Consider the following 15,279-nt stretch of genomic DNA (forward strand, 5'->3'; position numbering starts at 1 on the left):
ATTATTATGTGATCTCCACTTTATACATGAGAAGAGGAGGTTCTGGCAGGTGGCCAGTCCATAGTTGCCTGAGTGAGACTGAGCTCTTTGGATTGTAATTCCAATACTCCCTTTCACGTCTTTATATTGCATCCTTTTAAAAAAAACAAAAAACAGGTTTTTTTTTAATTGATTTTTAGACAGAGGGGACGGGAGAGGGATAGAAAGATAGAAACATCAATGAGAGAGGAACATCATCAATTGGCTGCCTCCTGCACACCCGCTACCATTCCCTACTGGATTCGAGCCCCTATCCCAGGCATGTGCCCTCACTGGGAATCAAACCATGACCTCCTGGATCATGAGTCAACACTCAACCACTGAGCCACACCTGCCAAGCTACATTGCATCCTTTTGATAGACTAAACCCTGGTAGCAAAAGGATAAGATCTCAAGGAAAACAGGAGACATAAAGCCAAGGAAGATTGAGGGGAGGTGGCCACACACAGAGAAACCGCAGCTGCAGAATTACTAGGACTCAGGTAAAGCCATTGGGCATAATGAGAACGCTGGGCACACTGTTGACTGACTTTTAGATTTAAGGAAGATGCTCTTTGATTAAAATCAGGTGGATGGGAATGGGGATAAAAAACAAAAACGCCAGATTCCACTTAAAATCGGGTCTCAGGCACCACCTCACAGAGCCATTCCTTTCAGCAGCCCTCGCTCTAAGTGGCGATGGATAATTTCATAAAAGTCTGGAACAGCTGCTCAGAGTCCTTTTTAAAGCTGAAAGTAAAACAAACAAGCGTGAAGTTTTACAGAGCCGAGAATAAGCACCAGAGAGAATGAGAGCAGCGGAAATAGTTACTGGGATGGAGACAGAGATCACAATGTACTTTGTTTCAAACCCCACAAGCGTTGTCACCTCACCCACTTGCAGGTCCTGCGGGCAGTCTGAGCTCCGCTGAGGAGGGTAGCGGGGAGACGCCAGGATGGGAGGCCTCAGAGCTATTTCCGTCTTAAGGCCAACATCCACGGAGACCTTGAGTTCCGTCATTGAAACTGTCTGGACTTTAGGCCCCTTATGCCAAATGCGGTTTCCAGAAAAAGGATCCGTCGCATATTTGGAAGCCATCAGCCAAAAGTCGTCTCGTCACTTTTGTGCCTGAGATCTTTTAATTTGTGTAGAGTATATTATTGTGCTTAATTATGGGCTTTGAGGAGATGGCATAGAGCAGCGGAAAAAGCAGGAGTTCGGAGTCAGAGTCCTGGGTCTGAATCATGGCTCTGCCCTCACCAGTTGTGGGGCACTGGCTGGCGGGCCTCAGTCTCCTTGTACATGGCTGACAATTACCTTGTAATATTGCCTATGTTCTAGGGCAGCTGTTAGGATTAGATTTTTAACGCATATTAAGAATTTGACATTGTTCTTCTACTCAGATATTTAATAATCAGTAGTTAGTATTAATAAAGTGACGTTTATCACAATCACTTTTGGCAAATGAGATTTAATTTTTATTTCAGAAGTAGTATATTCACAGTGGTATGTTTATACATATATACATATATATTTTTTCCCTTTTCTTGTAAATACTACTGCTTATATTAAGTTTCTGTTTCCTGGTGGAACTTGCTGTGATTCGAAGATACCTCCCTAAGCTCACCTTTCCCGGAAATTTTTAGGTGGAGTCTTAATGGTACCTTATGGATACCGAGTTTCATCACCTTAAGAGTTTGTTCTTTTTAAATACTTTTAGTTTATTTCGTAATCATCTATGCCACGATTGATTCTACTTTTGTTAGGGAAGGAATGATCCAGAAAATGGGTAAGATCAGAAGCCTTTTTCTCCATCACTCAGTCACTCACTGCCTATGACTTGACTCTTCATCTCAAGAATGTGGATAATATCAGACCTATGTACCTTACAAAGGTTTTGTTTGTTTTTTGCTGGGGAAAAAAAAGTCAGATAAGGCCATGAGTAGGAAAGGATTTTATAAATGAAATAAGATATGTAAATTCAATGTATGACAATTTTTGCCTAGACCTTTCTGCAACATACGGGAATGTTCTTTGTGCTGTGGCCACCTGCCTAATGCTGTTGACTGGCTGGTGTTTGATGCCTGGGTCACCTTGAGGTGACTTAGAGCCTCTTTCCGCCACCGGATGTCAGGAGATTGGGCAACTTTCTTGAGTAATTGTCTCCTCTGACTCATGTTCCTTGCAGTCCCCATAATAACCTGTGCACTACCCAGGGTGAGCAAGGAATTTCCTCTCCGAGTTGCTTAAGGAATAGCCCCAAATTTTAGCTTAATCTTTTTTTATACCTCTTCCGGTACTACCTACCTGAGTAGCCACAGAACAAATCTGTGCTGCTCTAAATTCAGGTTTGCTTAAATGTATTTTGAGCATATACTCTGGGAAGAGCACAGAATCTCCACCTCTCTAGTCAGAGTATGTTCAAGAATATTCATGTCTCCTTAGAGGCCTACGGGGGATGGAAGAACATAGTGAATATAGAGAGTGAGTGCCAACAAGTGGTCAAGAGATACCTTTAAGTGTATGTGACTAACTTTCTGTTTCTGGTTTCTCCCTTTTTTACCCCTTCTTTTCCTTTACTATATTCTTTTTTAATAAGTAGACCCATCATGGAATTCCCACACATAAGTCATTAGCTTCATTAGAAGTACTCAGAATGCAACAGTCATAGACATGTGGTCCAAGTCACAGATTCTCATTCCTTGCTGTGTATTATAATTACCTGGAGAGCTAAAGGAAACTGCTTGGACCTCCATTGAATTAATATCTCGGGGGAGCGGGGGTTTAGGCCCTAGGCCTGGTAATTTTATGGTTTTTATTTTCCCCTTGTTTTTCCTTTCTTTTTTTCTGGATCTGGTAATTTAAAAATGTTTCCAAAATGATTTGAATGTTCATCTAGCATACACTGGTTGAAGATAGTTGGGAAGCAAAGATATGACCAAACTCTTCTAAAAATAAAATGAAAAAAAAAGTTATGGCTCTAAGAGCTGCAATCACATTGTTTGGCCATGCTTGCTTGTATTCTACCAATTAAATAGCAAGTATTTTTTGAGAACCACAGAAAGAAGGGTTGCTGATGCCCAGGCAAAGCTTCTAGGTGAGTTTCAAAGACAAGATGAATGACAATGAAACGCTATTAGTGTTAGTATTGTTTGGGAGCATACTCTGAGCTATGAGCTACACTCAACACTTTTACATACATCGCATCATTTAGTCTTCTCAATAATAACTCTATGAGGCATTATTATTCCCAGTTTACAAATAAAGACATAGGGGCATCAAGTGATTGCTTAAGTAGCTCAAGATCTGACCACTAGTTAGAGATCGAGCCAAGAGATTTGAATCCAGGCAGCTGGACTACAGTCTTCCTTTTGATCATCATATGATACCTCCTCTCTATAATAATAGATAAGATGAAACTTACAAAAACTTCCTAGAGAATTGGTTCTCAATCTTGGCTGCATACTAGAATCACTGAGAGAACTTTGTAAAAAGTTATCTGCTCAGATCACACCTTAGACCAATTTAATCCACATCTCTCAAGAATGGGACCCAGGCATCAGTATTTTTCAAAGTGCCATAGGTGAATCCAGTGTACAGACAAGATTGAAAACTACTGGATTAAAGCAAAACAAACACTACAGGTGAGAGTTATCAGGGAAAGCTTTATGGGTAACTAGAGGTCCAGTGCATGAATTCGTGCACCAGTGGGGTCCCTTGGCCTAGCCTGCGGGATTGGGCTGAAACCAGCTCTCCAACATCCCCTGAGGGGTCCCAGATTGTGAGAGGGCACAGGCCAGGCTGAGGGACCCCACTGATGTACAATTGGGGCCAGGGAGGGACATGGGAGGTTGGCCAGCCGGGAAGGACTGCGGGAGGGCTCCAGGGTATGTCCGGCCCATCTTGCTTAGCCCTGATCAGCCAGACCCTGGCAGCAAGCTAACCTATCGGTCGGAGCATCTGCCCCCTGGTGGTCAGTGCACATCATAGCGAGCTGTTGAGCGGCCTTAGCATATCATTAGCATATTACGCTTTGATTGGTTGAACGGCCAACCAGTGGACCGGACACTTAGCATATTAGCCTTTTATTATATAATTAGAGGCCCGGTGCACGAAATTCGTGTATGGAGGGGGGTTGTCCCTCAGCCCAGCCTATACCCTCTCCAATCTGGGTCCCCTCGAGGGATGTCCGACTGCCTGTTTAGGCCTGATCCCGGTGGGATCGGGGCTAAACGGGCAGTCGGACATCCCTCTCACAATCCAGGACTGCTGGCTCCCAACTGCTTGCCTGCCTGCCTTCCTGATTGTCCCTAACCGCTTCTGCCTGCCAGCCTGATCACCCCCTAACCACTCTGCTGCCAGCCTGTTTGCCTCCAACTTCCCTCCTCTGCCGGCCTGGTCACTCCTAACTGCCCTCTCCTGCAGGGTTGATCACCTCCAACTGCCCTTTCTTGCAGGCCTGGTCCCTCTCAACTGCCCTCCCTTGCAGGCCTGGTCCTTCTCAACTGCCCTCCCTTGCAGGCCGGGTGCCTCCCAACTGCCCTCTCCTGCTGGCCATCTGTGGTGGCCATCTTGTGTCCACATCGGGGCAGGATCTTTGACCACATGGGGGCAGCTATATTGTGTGTTGCAGTGATGATCAATCTGCATATTACTCTTTTATTAGATAGGATAGAGGCCTGGTACAGGGGTGGGGGCCAGCTGGTTTGCCCTGAAGGGCGTCCCGGATCAGGTGGGGTTTCCCTTGGGGTGTGGGGCGGCCTGAGCAAGGGGCCTGTGGTGGTTTGCAGGCCACCCACACCCCCTGGTGACCCAAGCGGAGGCCCTGGTATCTGGAATTTATTTTCCTTCTACAATTGAAACTTTGTAGCCTGGAGCGGAGCCAAGCCTGCTGCTCCCTCCAGGGCGGCAGCCATTTCTGTGGCAGTTAATTCACCTTCTACAATTGAAACTTTGTAGCCTTAAGCAGGTGAGCCCAGCCAGGGTGTGTGGAAAGCTTTGCTTCCCCTGTTGCCGGCGGCAACCCTGACCTGCTCTCTCAAGCTCCATTCTGCCGCCATTTGTTTGAATTTGTTTACCTTCTATAATTGAAACTTTGTAGCTTGAGTGGAGGCTTAGGCCTGGCAAGGGCAGGTGGAAAGCTTGGCTTCCTCTGTTACCTAGGAAACCTTGCTCTCTGTGGCTGTAGCCATCTTGGTTTGGGTTAATTTGCATACTTGCTCTGATTGGATGGTGGGCGTGGCTTGTGGGCATGGCTTGTGGGTGTGTCGGAGGTATGGTCAATTTGCATATTTGTCTATTATTAGATAGGATGCTATGTTACCTGAACTTGGCATGAGATAGAATATTTCCCTCCCTCCACCAAAGATGTTCACATCCTATTTTCTGGGACCTCAGAATATGTTGCTTTATATGTGAAAGGGGAAGTAGGTGTTCAGATGGAATTAAGGTTGTTAGTCAGCTGATATTAAAATGGGAATTAGCTTGGATCATCCAGGTGGACCCATGTGACCTTACTGGTGGCAGAAGGAAGCTGAAGAAGGAGAAACAGAAAGATGGCAGCCTGAAAAGAATGTGGCCCAGTATCGTTGAAAATGGAGAATGCACTTAAGGACTGTAGGTGTCCTCTAGAAGCTGGAAAAGACAGGAAACAAGTTCTACCCCAGAGCATCCTAAATGAGCACAGCTCTTGCCAACACCCTGGGATTAGCTCAACAAGACTCATTTCAGACTTCTGTTCTCCAGAACTATAAGAAACAAATTTGTATTATTTAAATCACTGTTTATGCTGATTTGTTTCAGCAGCAATAGAAGGTTAACATAGTGCCTTAAGAAGGAAGGATTTGGAGAAATGTGCAATAAAAGTGAAAAATACCCATTTAAACTGCAGGTTAGATTTTCTGTTTATAATAATCTGTGTGCTGAGTACCTTACATCTCTGCCCTATGCAATGCCTCTACCATGTAGGCATCCACAGCTTGAAGTTGAGCCAGGATTCAAACTTAAGCCTTCTGAACTCTGGATTCAGTGCTCATTCCAGTCTCCATCCTGGGTGCTTTTCCTCAAGTCCATTTGGAGCTCTGTTGATTTTTCTATTCTTCCTTGAGCAAAAGACAAGGATGTCTCAGGGGACCTCCTGGTAGAATGAAAAAGGATTTTCATACATGCTGCTTAGAGGAACAAATTACTGCTAATTACTTGGCTGTTTAAAGAAGATTGATCTAATAGTTGCATGGAAGAAGGATTGAAGTAAATGAAGCTGGGAGCAGGCAGATCAGTCAAGAAGTTGGACCAACAACTTAGGCTCCTGAGGGCTTGGATTCTCAAGGGCAGTGTCAGTGGTGGTAGTGGAGGTGAAGAGGAGAGGATGAATCCAGGAAACCTGGCGAAGAAAATAAACCTAGGGGAAGCCATCCTACTTGAGGAGGAAACGCAGAGTCAAAGACAACTGCAGGTTTTCAAGTGTGGCAGGCTTAAAAGGGGGTCGGTTAATGTCCCCGACTGAATTGAGAATGCTAAAAAAGGGGAACAAATTTAGGGAGTGGGATGGATAGAGTGGTGGCCTGTAATAAAGAGCTCAATTGGTCTTTGTTCCGCTCTAAATCCTTGAACTATCCCTAGTGAAATGACTTATGGTAGCCCTCTAGATAATTTTAGCCTGGAGGTTGGTCATGGGAAAGACCTACCATGTTGACTGAAGTGTTGGGAGTTTGAGCTATCTTAACTTCTTGGGCGTGGAAGAGGGCTGGAAATTGAGTTCAATCAGTCAAGCTCATGTAATGAAAACCCAATAAAAACTCTGAACAGTGCAGCTTCCTGGTTGGTAAACACATTATTGAAGTGCTGGGAGGGTGATGCATATGATTCCACATGGAAAGGGCATGGAAGCTCTGTATTCAGTACCCTCCCAGTTCTTGCCCCTAGAAGTATCCTATCTAATAAAAGAGTAATATGCAAATTCACCATCACTCCGCTACACCCATAAGCCATGCCCACAAGCCACACCCACCAGCCAATCAGGAGCGAATATGCAAATAAACCCAACCAAGATGCCTACAGCCACAGAGAGCAGGAGGGAGGCTTGGGTTTCCCAGGCAATGGAGGAAGCCAAGCTTTCTGCCTGCCCTTGCCAGCCTAGGCCTCCACTCAAGGCTACAAAGTTTCAATTATAGAAGGTAAACAAATCCAAACAGAAATGGTGGCAGCCACGGAGCTGGAAAGAGCTGGAGGCTAGGGTTGCCCCCAGCAATGGAGGAAGCCAAGCTTTCTGCACACCCTGGCTGCCCAGGCCTCCACTTAAGGCAACAAAGTTTCAATTATAGAAGATACATAAACCCCAACAGAAATGGCTGCTGCCATGGAGCAAGCAGAAGGCTTGGCTCTGCTCCAGGCTACAAAGTTTCAATTGTAGAAGATAAATAAACCCCAGATACCAGGGCCTCTGCTTGGGTCGCCAGGGGGCATTGTTGGCCTGCAAACCACCACAGGCCCCTCGACCAGGCCGCCCCATGCCCCAAGGGAACCCCTACCCTGATCCGGGACATCTTTCAGGGCAAACCAGCTGGCCTGCACCCATGCACCAGGCCTCTATCCTATCTAATAAAAGAGTAATATGCGATTGACCATCACTCCAACACACAAGATTGCTGCCCCCATGTGGTCAAAGATCCTGCCCCCATGTGGACACAAGAGGGCCACCACAGGATGGCCAGCAAAGGAGGGCAGTTGGGAGGGACCAGGCCAGCAGAGGAGGGAAGTTGGGGGTGACCGGGCATGCAGGGAAGGGCAGTTGGGGGGGGGGGACTCAGGCCTGTAGTGGAGAGCAGTTTTGGGGGACCAGGCCTGCAGGGGAGGGCAGTTAGGGGTCACCAGGCCGGCAGAGGAGAGAAGTTGGGGGTGACCGGGCCTGCAGTGGAGAGCAGTTGGGGGACCAGGCCTGCAGGGGAGGGCAGTCAGGGGTGACCAGGCCTGCAGGGGACAGCAGTTAGGGGTGACCAGGCCTGCAGGGGACAGCAGTTAGGGGCAAACAGGCTGGGATCGGGCCCAAACAGGCAGTTGGACATCCCTCGAGGGGTCCCAGATTGGAGAGGGTGCAGGCTGGGCTGAGGGACAAACCCCACCCCTGTGCATGAATTTCATGCACCAGACCTCTAGTCCTTTATAATAATCAGTAAATCATAAGTATAGCACTTTCCTGAGTTCTAAGAATCATTCTAGCAAATTATCAAACCTGAGGATGTTGTGAGAACCCCTTTTTTTATAGCCCTTCTATCAGAGTATGGGTTGCCTGGGGACCCATGAAACTTATGGTTGACAGCTGGCCTCCGAAGAGGGCAGTCTTATGGAAGGAGGACTTTGTTCTTCCCTTATGAGGCTGTGCCAATTCTGGCTAGTGAGTATGAGAATTGAATTTCTGTTCATCCACTGATGAACATAATAGGTGGACACTAATGTGACATAAATATCTGTGGGCAAGACTCAGAACCTTGTGAGTTTCCCCACAACACAAGAGTGAAAAGAAAATGCAGAGAATCTGACATACAGCTTTAAAATGCCCAATTCTTGATTCTTAATTGATCGCCCGTTGGCCTCCCCAGTGTCTTCGGGCCACTGTGATTGAATGAAATATCAGGGGTTTTAAAGACAAAATGGGGCTCAAATTCTGTCTCTGTTAGTTGCTAGGAAATCATGGGCATGTAACCTGTTCTCTTTTGTCCATAGCCCATTATCTTTAAAATGGGAATATTAAGGCCCAATTCGTAAAGCTGTTAAAAGAATGAACATTAAAAAGGTAAGATCCTGGCACATGACAGATGCTCAATGAATGTTATTTTCTGGTGTCCTTTACGATGAAGTCCAGTTGGAATGGTTCTTTCTGAGAGAGATTTTCTTTTATCCCGATTCATCAAAAGGAAGTCAGCAGGATTGATGCGGCTTCACTGAAGACTCCACAAACTCTCTGACTTTGGGGGGATATGCTGACGCAGCCTCTCAAACATTAGAGAGTTTTGTCTTACAGAGGGTCTGAGTGTAATTGAACCTTCGGGATCTCCACTATGTATGTGATGGGAGACGCTTCCTACCTTGCCTGCAACTGCTTGGAGCCCCATTGGTCACAAACCATCCAAGCGGCAGGTGCCCTGTGTCCAGACTCCGCTCAGCACCATTGTCACAGGCACACAGTAAGCTTCAGTGACTTTTCCGGGGAGTCCCAGCAAGTCTGGGGCCCCGACTGGAAGCCAGGCCTGCGGATACCTCCTTGTTTCTTTCATTGCCTCATCCAGACTTGCCTCTCTTCCATTTTGTTCTGAAGTGGTCACTGCTCTGAACCCATTAACCAGCACAGTTTTCTGGAGGGATGCCCCTTTGTCATTTTCCCCAGACCAATCACACAAATGGCTGAGAACAGCCCTTGTGTGAATTTCTCTCTTGTGAAGGAACAGTGTAAAAAAAACAACAACAAAAAACAACACGTTTACTATGCCAAGTTCTGTGATAGAAACATGGAGTACCCAAAGGGGCTTCTGAGGTTTTGTTCTTTTGATTATGCAGACAGGCAGGCTGAGCCTCAAAGCACTCACGCTATTTAGGAGAAGAAACAGGATTGGAAATCAGGTGGGTCTCACTCCAAAGCCTTTAACGAAGGTTTATTGACCCACGTGGGCCTGCTTCTGAGAAAGCCAGCTACTTATTTCTAGGTGGAAACTGCTCTTATTTTCTTTTTATTCCCAGAGTCCATCAAATTTTATTTTTTTTCTAGAAACTTTATTATGCTATTTTTTAAATGTGGCGTAGTCAACAAAGCCAGTTTTAAGTAATAAGGAAAAAAATATATGGTGCCAGGTATACCCAAGTGTGAGCCTGCTGGTTTTAATTTTTTTCTTACACTCAGTTTCAACCTCAGAGTTTGGGTTTAAACAGAAATTTATTCTGGAGGCTTTGGCAGAGCTTGTTTCTTTTGCCACCTCCTCTTAGCAGGCGTATCCTGGATGCTCTCCTCGCCACTGGTGTTTACTGGAAGGGTAAAAGCAGATCCTTGAGAGTGGCACAGCCTCCTGGCTGGAGGGAAACATCTGCTCCAGACCCAACAGAAAGCAGATGCAGTTTTCCATACAAAACCATTACTCTTGGCTTCCGCTGGTGGATTTCTTTTTTCCAGAATTGTGACTTTTTCTCTATTGATCTTGCTGTTATCCTACTTCAGGAGTGATATTTGGCAGCTCGAGGTTAAATCCAAATGTATAATCAAGACAGATCATTATAGGATGAATAACTTGGGATATCTGGGACTATATCAGGCAAATATTGCACCCATTTCAAGCAGCAGATGATAAGAGACCCCAACAAAAGAATAGGGGATGTCAGGGGAAGTCAGTTGCTATGGCTGTTAAGATTTAGTAAATGGTCATGAGATAATAAGTTGATCAGGGAGAGTCAGTTACTTGGTGTTTGGGGATTCAATGAGATGATGTTTATAATGCCCTAAGTAAGGCTGTGTGTCTAGCAAGTTCTCAATGAACGGCATTTACTCTGAGTACCAGGGTCAATGTATAAACCGTGACAAATCTGAGGATCAATTAGTAACTTCCCGGCTTTGGCTTTATGGAACATGGTTTTCTAAGGACTCAAATGGATCTAGATTCTGGGGCTAACAGGAAAATGTATAATAAATGATATTGATTATTCTTATTGCTGTTGCTATTATTACCATGAGTATTAGCATCAAGGGAAACACATAAACAGTCAGGTGATAACTGCAATGGTAGATACGCACACATTGTGATTAAATCACCCAAAGAGGAGAAAGCTAGTTGTTCCCCGTCTTCATCAAGAGAATCACAAGTTACACAAGAGTCTTAGTAAGACAGGAGCTCTGAGTTCTTCTACCAGCTGTGCAATTTAATTTCTCCTAGCCTCATTTGGATCCTCAAGGATTAGATACAATATTTCCCAAAATTGCCCTATAAGAACTCTAGCACCCTGCACACTCCCTACTGGGTATGTGCCTGCAACCAAGGTACATGCCCTTGACTGGAATTGAACCTGGGACCCTTCAGTCTGCAGGCCGACGCTCTATCCACTGAGCCAAACCGGTTAGGGCTAAAACTATTTTTTAAATGCTTAAATCCAAGCTCATCACTCCCCAAAATGATTTAGGAATGGCTGGACCAAGGCAGGAGGGATGAACAGATGACCTCATGTTGTCTCTCAGAGACCTACGAGTCCACAAGAATGACACAGCTTTTATGCATGATCTTCCCAGTTTACCTCCTCTTGTCTGAAGTCAGTGAGTCATGAAAAACCAAAATTGCTATAGAAATGTCAGTTTGGGAGATGTCTTTGTTTTAGTTAGAAGAATATTTGTGGAAATATGACTTAAGCTTTTTTGTCTCTAAAGATGTGGTGGATTTCCCTGGGAAAAGACTCATGAAAACCCAAGGAAATGAAAGATTTGTGTTGTAGTAAATACTTGGAAAAAGACAGGAATCCTGATCCATTAGTCATAACCGAATACCCAGGGATCGTCCTCCTCCTCTGGTGACTCTTCTGGAAAGATTAATGGTTATTTAATGTGACTGTTCCTTTCCCCTCTGGGCTCCCACCTCCAGTCTGAGGGGTCTGTTTACCTCATGGCTGACCCATTTTAATAGTCAGGTTTTCTGGGTTCATTGTCTCCAGCCTCTAATTCATTCTCTACTCTCCTGCCAGAATAATCTTCTTGAAATGTTGCTTTGCAAACATCAATACCTTTCTTAAAACCTCAATGGCTGCTATTGTGTTTATAGGTAAATAGAAAATTAAAGAGTTTCAGGTGGTTAAGGACCTCACAGTCATCACAGTGACCTCCTCAAATCCAAACATCTCTGTCTGGTATTCAAGGACCTCTTGTTTACTCCACATATTTGTTAGGACTCTTGTTTAGGAATGACAGAAACTGGCTTGGATGAGAAAGGGAAGTCAGTGGTTCCCAAAACAAAACAACAGGACGAAAAGATGTGGCTGGAACCAGAGGCTTGAATATCAGCAGGACTCCTTGCCTCTCTCTTCCTCCTAGTTCCCTCTGCTAGCTCCCTTTCTCTGTGGCCTCTGGCAGCTTTCACTTTACACTTTCATAGCTTTTCATTGGACAGGAAAACAATTCTAAGTAATTCCAATGCACAGATCCTAAGAAAGGTGTCTTATGGAATGACTTGGGATAGCGATGGTGAAGGGTTGCAGTGAGCAGAAAGAGAGGCTATGGGGTGTGGTGGGAGAGGGCAGTTCCCTAAAAGAAGGAGCTGCTTACCAGACTAAAATGAAGAGTTCTGGGTAGACAAAGCAATTAGTCTTTCTACTGCAACTCACCGTCTGTTCATAATAAGTTTCTGTGAGCTTATTTTATATTACTCTTTGAATTTTTATATAAGCTGCATGAGTCTAGACAATGTTTTCGTAACAAGTAATGTACATTTTAGCCTCTCTGGCTTTCCAATTCAATTCCTTATGTCTGAAATATCCTGCCTATTTCTTTCTGGCTAGATGTGTCTACAAGACCCAGCTAAACTTACTGCTTCTTGGCTTGCCTGAGGCTTCAGATATGGTATTTGATGACTGTGCCATGTTTATACAATTCAGTTGGCACTAAGTAGATATACCATATGGTATTAGCAATTACTCTTTCATGTGTGAATCATGTCTCCACAACTAGATTATAATCAATTTCAAAACAGATGTATTTAAACTCAGTTATGGAGATTATTGTTGTAGGCTATTATTACTGTTAAACCCCTGTTTTGTAGTTTCCTAGAATCGAGGAGTGAAAATTTTGGAAAACATTAGCAAGAAAGTCAAAGAATTGTAGTTGTATCCAATATCAGCAATCATAATTAAACTAATTATAGCCACCGTTGTAAACTTTGAGCAAGGGAAGAGAGTAGTAAAAGTGTAACCTTCACATTGAGTTTGGGCATCAGTTTAGGGAACATTTCCAAAGGTGCTAAGTGTTTAGAAAGGAGCTGCTTCCAGGGTTATCAACCTCTGCATTGGTAAGAGAGTGCAGAATTCTCTGTTCTTAGAACTCTCCCTTTCTCTCACAGCTCAAGGGGAAGACCTAAAACTCAGAATCAAACAAGCATTGATCTAATAAATATCCACCAGCCTAGAAACAAGCTACAGGAATTTGAAACCTATGAGCTCTGAGTATAACCATAGCAAAAACAACAACTAGTCCAATTACTAACTGAATTAATGTAAAGCCTTCTATTACAATTCTAGCAGAAGGAAAGGCATGCCCATATCCAGGTATAAAGACTGTATACCTTAGTTTCTACTGGTTTACACATGTTTCCTTTAACCAAATATTAGGAGGTATACAAAGAGCAAGAAAAAGAAACATGCTTCCAAGTGACAGCGTAATGATCAGAAATAATATTAAGATTTACCATAAATGGCAGTAATTAAGACAGTGTGGTATATGTGAAAGGATAAATTTATAACTAAATGGAACAGAATAGAGTCCTGAAATATACCCACACAAATGTAATCAACTGATTGTTGACAAAGATTCAAAGGCTATTAAATGGAGAAATCCTAGTCTTTCAACAAATCATATTGGAAAAACTGGATGACCATATATTTTTTTAAAAGGGACTTCAATACGTATCTCACGTCTTATATAAAAATTAACTCAGTTATCTGATGTAAGAAGGCTATCACCTATGTGATATTCTTCCCCCATAACATCAGTCTATTCATGAGAAACATCAGACAAACTGATTGGGGCATATTTTATAAAATAGATCATTATGGGGACTTTATACTGTTTTTTCAATGATCCTAAAATTATTTCAAAATTAAAAGTTTAAAAAGAGAAAAACTGACATGAATTTATGTATTATATCTCCCTTGGAAGAGAAGCTTGAAGTAGACCTAATCCAAAGGAGTAGCCAGGGAAGCCAAACAAATTAGCAATTGCATGATTTATACTTAATATCATTAACTTTTAAACTTTTCTCACACTTAACTGATGTGTGTAGGCCACTTCATTATCCATAAACTAGAGGCATGGTGCACAAAACCTGTGCATGGGTAGGGTCCCTAGGCCTGGCCGATGATCAAGGCCAATCAGGTTCCCTGCCTCCCCGCCTCCTCCTTCCCTCGCCACCCACATGCTACCACCACACTGGTCACCCACCATGTTCCGCGCCACCCCCTGGTGGTCAGCGCACATCATAGAGAGCGATCGAACTCCTGGTCTCCGGGTCAAACTCCTGAGGGGACACTTTGCATATTAGCCTTTTATATATATAGATAGGAATTTTGGTGGGGAGACAGATGCTTCTGAAGGGAGAGTGCAGGCTGTTAGTTAACGCCTGTCCTGATAATACCTGCAACATGTAATCTCCACAATTTTTTTCCACTTCAAGTATTGCAAGGTCGGGACTCAGATTCTCCAGGTTTGAGCTTCTTGACTTCCCCTGTGCTTTTTATTTCCCTAGATTTATGAATTTGTGTAGTATCTACGTGGATCTGCTCTTCTGTCAAAGAGCCATAACTGATCTGATTTTACAAAGGCAAGGCTGCTGTGGCCACATTAAATTCTAAGTCATGGTAAAGCGAGAGGAAAGAACACAGACTGGGAAAGGATGGGAGACAGTGTACCCTGTTCACAATATCCCATTCTTGGGACCTGAAACTGATAAAGATATCACTGGACGTGTCTTTATGCCAATGTAGGACAACCAGGATTTTTCTCCTGGGAATTTGGAATTTCGAACTAAAAAATACAGAAATTAAAGATAAGAAAATAGTATAGGAACTTTAGCCCACCATGGTGCCAGAGTTATCTTAATTCTGCCATTTGTGAGGCTTGGACACAACCTTATATAGTTTCCAGTGGCTGTTGTAGCAAATTACCACAAACTGGGTGGCTTAACACAACAGAAATTAATTCTCTCCTAGTACTGGAGGCCGGAAGTCCAAAACCAAGATGTCCACAAGACTGTACTCCCTAGGAGGCCCCAGGGTAGGCTCTTTTTCTTGCCTCCCCTAGCTCTCTTGGCTCATGGCTACATCACTCCCATCTCTGCCTCTGTCTTTACATCATCTTCTCTTCTGCCTGTCCCCTCTGTGTGTCTCTTGTAAAGACACTTGTCATTGGATTTAGGGCCCATCTAAAATCCAGGATGCTATCATCATCTCAAAATACTTAACTTAATTACATCAACAAAGATCCTTTTTCTAAATAAGGTAACATTTACAGGTTCTGGGGATTATGAAGT

General features: G+C 43.9%; 1 protein-coding gene across 7 annotated transcripts in view; it reads left to right on the forward strand.

The window, feature by feature from the left end:
- COLEC10 (collectin subfamily member 10) overlaps nucleotides 1–15,279 on the forward strand; it is a 379,304-nt gene that overhangs the window by 199,061 nt on the left and 164,964 nt on the right. The window lies entirely within an intron of this gene.

Source organism: Cnephaeus nilssonii, assembly GCF_951640355.1.
Source record: "Cnephaeus nilssonii genome assembly, chromosome: 18".
Taxonomy (NCBI): domain Eukaryota; kingdom Metazoa; phylum Chordata; class Mammalia; order Chiroptera; family Vespertilionidae; genus Cnephaeus; species Cnephaeus nilssonii.